The following is a 6546-nucleotide window of genomic DNA, read 5'->3' on the forward strand; positions in this document are numbered from 1 at the left end:
TTTCACTTTCGTCACTGTTACCTATACTCTGTGAACAATTCAGAAATAAGAAGAAGAAGAAATATATATATATGTGTGTGTGTGTGTGTGTGGGTGTGGGTGTGTGTGTGAACAGAATATTTCGTTTCCTTTTTTTTTTTGTTTATATATATATATATATATATATATATATATATATATATATTGTAAATGTATTACAGACCATCCTTATCTTTCTCATGTTATGTTTAGTGTGCAAGAATGGAATGAAATACCTATTCCAACCATTCTTTTGTTTGGTATGCAATTTAAAACGGGAATGTACATTCCATTGGAATGAAAATCAATTCCTAGAAATCAAAATTCATTCCGTAACTAAACTTATTGAATGGTCATTCTATTCCCAAGTAATTTTTTTTAAAAAATCAAATTCCCAAAAAACCATCATCTTCCAAATCTAAAAACCACCACCACTTTCCACCACAACCACCGCCACCTCTGTTGCCTTCTACCACCGACACTACTATCGTCACCATGGTTACTGTCTTCAGCCACCACACTGTCGCTGCATCCATTGCCTTCCACCACTACCATATTCAACCACCGCCGCCTCTATTGCCATCCATCATCGTTATTGCCACTATCACCGTCACCATTGCAGTCACCATTATAGCTATCATCACCACCACCGCTACCTTCCACCACCACTACCTTCCACCACCACCACCACCAACTCTACCTACACCATTGTCGCCTTCCACCATTACCACCACCGTCACTACCACCACCAACATTGTCTCCGCCTTCCACGACCACCACACCACGCCTTCACCACTACCTTCCATCATCGCCTCCATCTCCACCAGTACCGCTATTACCACTGCTATCTCCACCTCCACTAACTTCACCACTGTCACCGTCTTCCACCAGCACTGCCTTCCACTACCACCACCATCTTCACCTCGACAACTGTCTCCGCCTTCCACCACCACCACTATCGCCGCCTGTGATACCCCCAAATTCTATAATGCGGGTTGATCAAGTCATCGCCCAAAAACTAGGGGATATCAAACAATTAATAATAAGCAAGCACTGAATACCAATACAACAATTAATAAAATAAATAATCCCTGAAAGGAAACTAAATAATATTTAAATAATCTTCCTAATCCAAAACTATAAATAAATCCCACAATCAAAATATCTTAAACCTTCAATGTACAATTCGGGAATCCATACAAGGACCCCTAAATAAAATCCATAACTAAAACAATATAAAACAGTCTAAGTCTAAATAAATAAATGAAACTAGAATAATATCCTACATCAACGATCCGAAAGAGTGATGAAGAGTGATCTCTAAACTGCACGAATAACTCTATGCCTGATACTAACGAGAACCTGAAAAATGTAACAAGGTGGGTCAAAACTCACGAACAAGTCATTTCTACAACAACCCAATAAGAGGCCAAATAAACGATACATCCCTAACTAACTCATGCAATATCTACATAGTCGATACACACACACACACTAAAGACTCTCACTAGACTACAGAGTAGACTCAACCGGATAGTGGGTATCTCATGAAAAGTCGCACACAAAATGGTCATGAGTCTTCATTCTACCAAGGCACTCACATCTCTTATATTCAACTACCCATCTTAACCGATAATATACGCCTCAATCCTAACTACTAATCCTGAGACCTCAAACTCATATCATGGCACACATAAATATATATTTATCTAGCCATATTTTGATAATGACATAACTACGTATAAACTACTATAACCATATCCTGATAATGGCTTGGCCCCATATAAAATATTGCAGCCATATCCAAACAATGGTGCAATAAAATAACATATCTATATCCTGACAATGGCATAAAATAGAATATATCTAACTTATTAGTCAATCTACCTATACTCATTAATACATCAAAACTATATCCTGACTATGGTCTCAAACTGCCAACAAAATAGATCATGTATACAATCATATAATACAGTCATTATCATTATTATAATCGTATTATTATCCATTTCAATTATTAGAAAACATAGCAACCATAAATCATATATAACTTATAAGTCATTAAAGTCCATGACACCTACTATGGCAAACCAAAAATACAACTATGGAACGTTCTTATAACTCACAAATTCAAAAACTACAATGGTTATAACCCCAATCCATGCTAAAACATTTAATCACCAAATTTAATAGTTCAAAGATGCAATTTACAACTTAATAGTTGATTCAATTCTGTGACATATTGCATGCTTAAGTTTAATGCGATTTAATTCACCTATTATTGTTCTCGAGTCTTTATAATATGTTTGAGACCTATATAATCCAATTCGGGGCCAATCAGGACACTTTTGGGGCAAAATAGGCCCCCAGTGCTCAAGCACCCTATTATTGGGCTCGAGCACTGAACAACACTTGAGCTCTGTCCAAACAACGTTCGAGCGTTGTTTCCAGAAAACAGTGCTCGAGCCGTGTTTCTTAGAAACAGCTCGGGAGTTCCATTATGAGTCTAGAAATCCATCGTTAAGGGTCCTAAGACATGTATCTACGTCCCAATTGATGTCTAATATTAATATGAAGCAAGTATACACAATTTGATCCATTGAAATATAGCTTTAATTAATGGTTTCACAATTTCATCCAAAGCGTATACATATAAACACCTCTATTATAGTCCGATTTAATTATGCAACCAGGTTAATTCTTTCTGTTACAAATCCCTAAAGTCATACTAAAGATGTATAAAACACGAGATCAAGGGGGAAGAGTAGAATGAAGAACTTACCTTACGGTTTCCGGGTCGAAAACCAATTTCTTTCTTCTCCGTTCATCTTCTCCTACGCTTGCAGCTTTTGGGTTGCCATCGTCCTCTCTTATAGGTTTGGTTCAACCCGAGCACGACCTCTCTCTTTTCTTCACGATCTTCTTTCTCTCGCAGCCCCTTATCTCTCTCAATTTCTCTCTTTGTTCTCACACACGCACACACATATACAAGCATAAAGCCCTATTTCCTAACTCAAGTCTGACAAGTAAATAATAATAATAATAATAATAATAATAATAATAACAATATATATATATATATATATATATATATATATATATATATATAAACTTGTCCCCATGGGTTTAAGATCTACACTTATATATGTTTCCTTCCAAATACTCCAAGACCCATTTAAACAGTCCAAAGATCTAGCCCAATCCATTCATCCCTTCTAAAAAAATAATAAATAAAATAGTTAACTAAATTGTGATGTTTCCAATTTTTGACATTTTCCAATTTTTTTTGAAATTTTCTGATTTTCGAAGGCATTTTCATCTTTTTGCCGTTTTTCGTACCAGACACTGTGGAGTGTGCTTGTTGTGTCCGAGAGATGTCTGGGGCATTTCATTGAGTTCAAGATTCTTTGAAACGTAAAGGCGATCATTCTAGCATTTTTTTCAGTTTTTCGGACCGGACGGTCCCATGTGGAACCCGTTACCAGGACTGTTGCATACGGGTATTTTGATTGGATCCATTTGCATCATATTTATTTTTAATTATTGTGTTTTAAGTGATTTTAAATTAAATGTATATTTATATGTGTAGGAATGTCAATTTTTACCGCCTCGCCGGGGCCCCGCCCAATCCGGCCTGGCTAATAACGGATATGGGAACACTTTTTATACCGTTGGAGCGGGCATAGATACAAATTTTGTACCCGTCGCGGGTCACGGGGCAGGTAAGGGTTTAATATACATATCCAAGGGGCCCCGCCCCGCCTCGCTAAGCATATAACTATAATATATATATATATATATATATATATATATATATATATATATAATATTAATAACTTATTTTAGCGGCTTACCCAGTTACCCATCTCTTACAATCCTAATTTGGGACGTAAATTTAGTATTAAGTTTACTTTTGTTTCGGTTATGGTGGAAGTTGGAGCTTAGAATTTCTTGTAATTTGATTGTATTAAATTTTTATTTTTGTTTATTATGTTCTCTGAATTATGTTATGTGCACGTTATTTTTTTTATTTTTGTTGGGATACATAATTTCATTTATGTTGTGCCATTCCTAGGCTTTCCACATTTAAATAGCAGGAGCTTAAGTTCTAAAAAGTGGGAGAAAAAAATTTGTTAGCGGGGCGGGCACGGGAGCACAGTATTTCCAAACAGGGTGGGGCTGGACATGAAAATCTAACCCATCGCGGGTCTTGGGGCGGGCATGGACTTGACAAAGATTAAAAGGGGCGGGGGCAGGATTTAGGGAAACCCGCTCCAAACCCGCCCCGTTGCCACCCCTATATATGTATATGTGGTGGGAGTTAAAAAGAAAAGAAAAAAGGAAATAAAATAAATTTGGTAGAACCCACCATCATTAGCTTTAAGGTTGAGAGACCATGTTTGGTCTCTATTCTCTCTCTCTCCCTCTCATTTTCTCTTCTTTTTCTTTTTCTTTTACTTCAAATCTTTGACGTTAGATTTCTCTCTCAACTTTCGGAATTTTTAGAAGCCGTTTGCGGCAAATTGAAGCCCACGACGAAACCTACGAGTTGATCAGAGCCAATCTTCATTTGGTCACCATTTGGGGAATCTCTAATCCTAGGGTTTGAGGAGGAAATTGGAAGTTTTGCATAAAATTGAGGTAGGGGTTTCTAATTCACTAATTTTCTTGTTCCTTTGTGAAATTCCCTTCTTAATTTGTGGTTAACATGCTTAATTTTGTAGAAATTTCATACTATATTATATATATGTTGTGCCAAAGTTGTGACAATATGTTGCTTGGTATGTATGATGATGAACCATGCTTAATTAATGATTAATTAGTGCTTTTTGTACCTCTGGTGCTAAATTTTCATGATTTGAAAGTGTGAATTATGCCATAATAATTTTGTAAATTATGTGACTATGTGTTAGTCAAAATTATATGAAAAAGCATGCTTAGTTGATGATCTTAATTGCCTATGTTTGGAAAATGCTAAATAATGTGATATGGAAACATGTTGTAAATTCTTTGGAAGTTTTTGCAAGTATGCTAAATGATGTGGATTTGAGTTAAATGTATGACAATGAGTATTGGCATAACATGAAATGACATGATGCATTCATGCATGAGCATTGGGAAGGAAATGGAAAAAAATTATTTTTTGACAGAACTAAAGGAAAATATTTTGGGAAAGGTTTTGATGGAAAGTTTACGAAAACCGGGACGCCTAGGAAGTACCTAGTGGTTTGTGGTGTCAATAATGTTTCGAAAAGTGTTGAGAAAATCGGACGCCTAGAGGACGCCTAATGGTCCGCGGTATTAATATGATCTAGAGGGAGGTTGGGCTACCTATAACCGGACGACGCCATAGATGTGCCATGTGGTCGGGAATTGCTAGCCAACCTTCTCCTCGTAACACCGTAGAAGTGCTATCGGTCGGGTTGCATTAATGATTTTATACGATGAAACGAATTCATTTTGGAAATAGGGAGCGACATTGCATGGCACTGCATCCCATAGCATGGCACGGTTCGTTTAAGGCTTGGATTAATGTTGTTGATGTTGTGGTTATATTTTTCCAGAAATATCATGATCCCCGTTCTTTTCCCAATTCCTTGTATGGATTCAAGGGATCACAAGAGGTGTGTCTTAGGCACCTTCTACTGAGCTTTATGCTCACCCCTTTATTATTAATATTTTTCAGGGCACGACAATGTAGTGGCGGACAATAATCCACCACCGGTGTAGACGAGTTGAAGGACTTTGACTCCTTAGTGCTTAATGCTTATTTTACTCTTTTTTGTTGTAAATGATATTAGAGGACATATTGTATCTCCTAAATGTTTAGGGATGGACTTGAGACCATTCAGTTGTATTTTGTGGTCTCATTATGGATTCAATACCCATGTAAGGCCTTAAGGCCATATTTTTAATGCATGACGGTTTTTGCTTAATTTTAATGATATATCGAACTCATGTATAGCCTCATTTTACTTTTTTACCACTTAATTATGTTAGATTCATCTTTTCATGGAAGATTTGAAACAGGTTTGGGCCTTGAGTTAGGTCACCAAGGGACCAAGGTTGAGCCAAGGTGTAAAGGATCACATTTTTAAGCTTTTTAGGGCAAATTTAAGGTTCTGGGCATCTTGAACCAGTTCAGCCCCATTGAACCGGTTCAAAGGGGGTCCTAAGTTTAAGAATGAGCATTCTGCCCATCTTGAACCGGTTCAAGTCTTCCAGTGTGTCATTTTGCCTTCTTCAATTGTCAGTTTGGAACGCTTAATTTCAGACGATCATAACTTCTTCGTTCGGAACCCAAATAGGGTCATTCTTGAGCCCATTTTCAAGTATTTTAAGTTAGATTTCCAATGAGACCAATCTCATCCTCAAATTCCATTCATGTTGAGAGTTAAGGTCGTTTTAGTGGGATAGTGTCGGGATCCCCTTTGAACCGGGTAAGGGTGTTTTTGGGAAATCACATTCGGTGACCGTAGAACCTCACCGAACCTTATGGGATGTCTAGAAGAGTTATTTTAGACCTTA

The sequence above is a fragment of the Cornus florida genome, unplaced genomic scaffold (genome assembly GCF_030987335.1).
Source record: "Cornus florida cultivar Cherokee Brave unplaced genomic scaffold, ASM3098733v1 CherokeeBrave_3.0.0_Hap2_Chr05, whole genome shotgun sequence".
In the NCBI taxonomy this organism is placed as follows: domain Eukaryota; kingdom Viridiplantae; phylum Streptophyta; class Magnoliopsida; order Cornales; family Cornaceae; genus Cornus; species Cornus florida.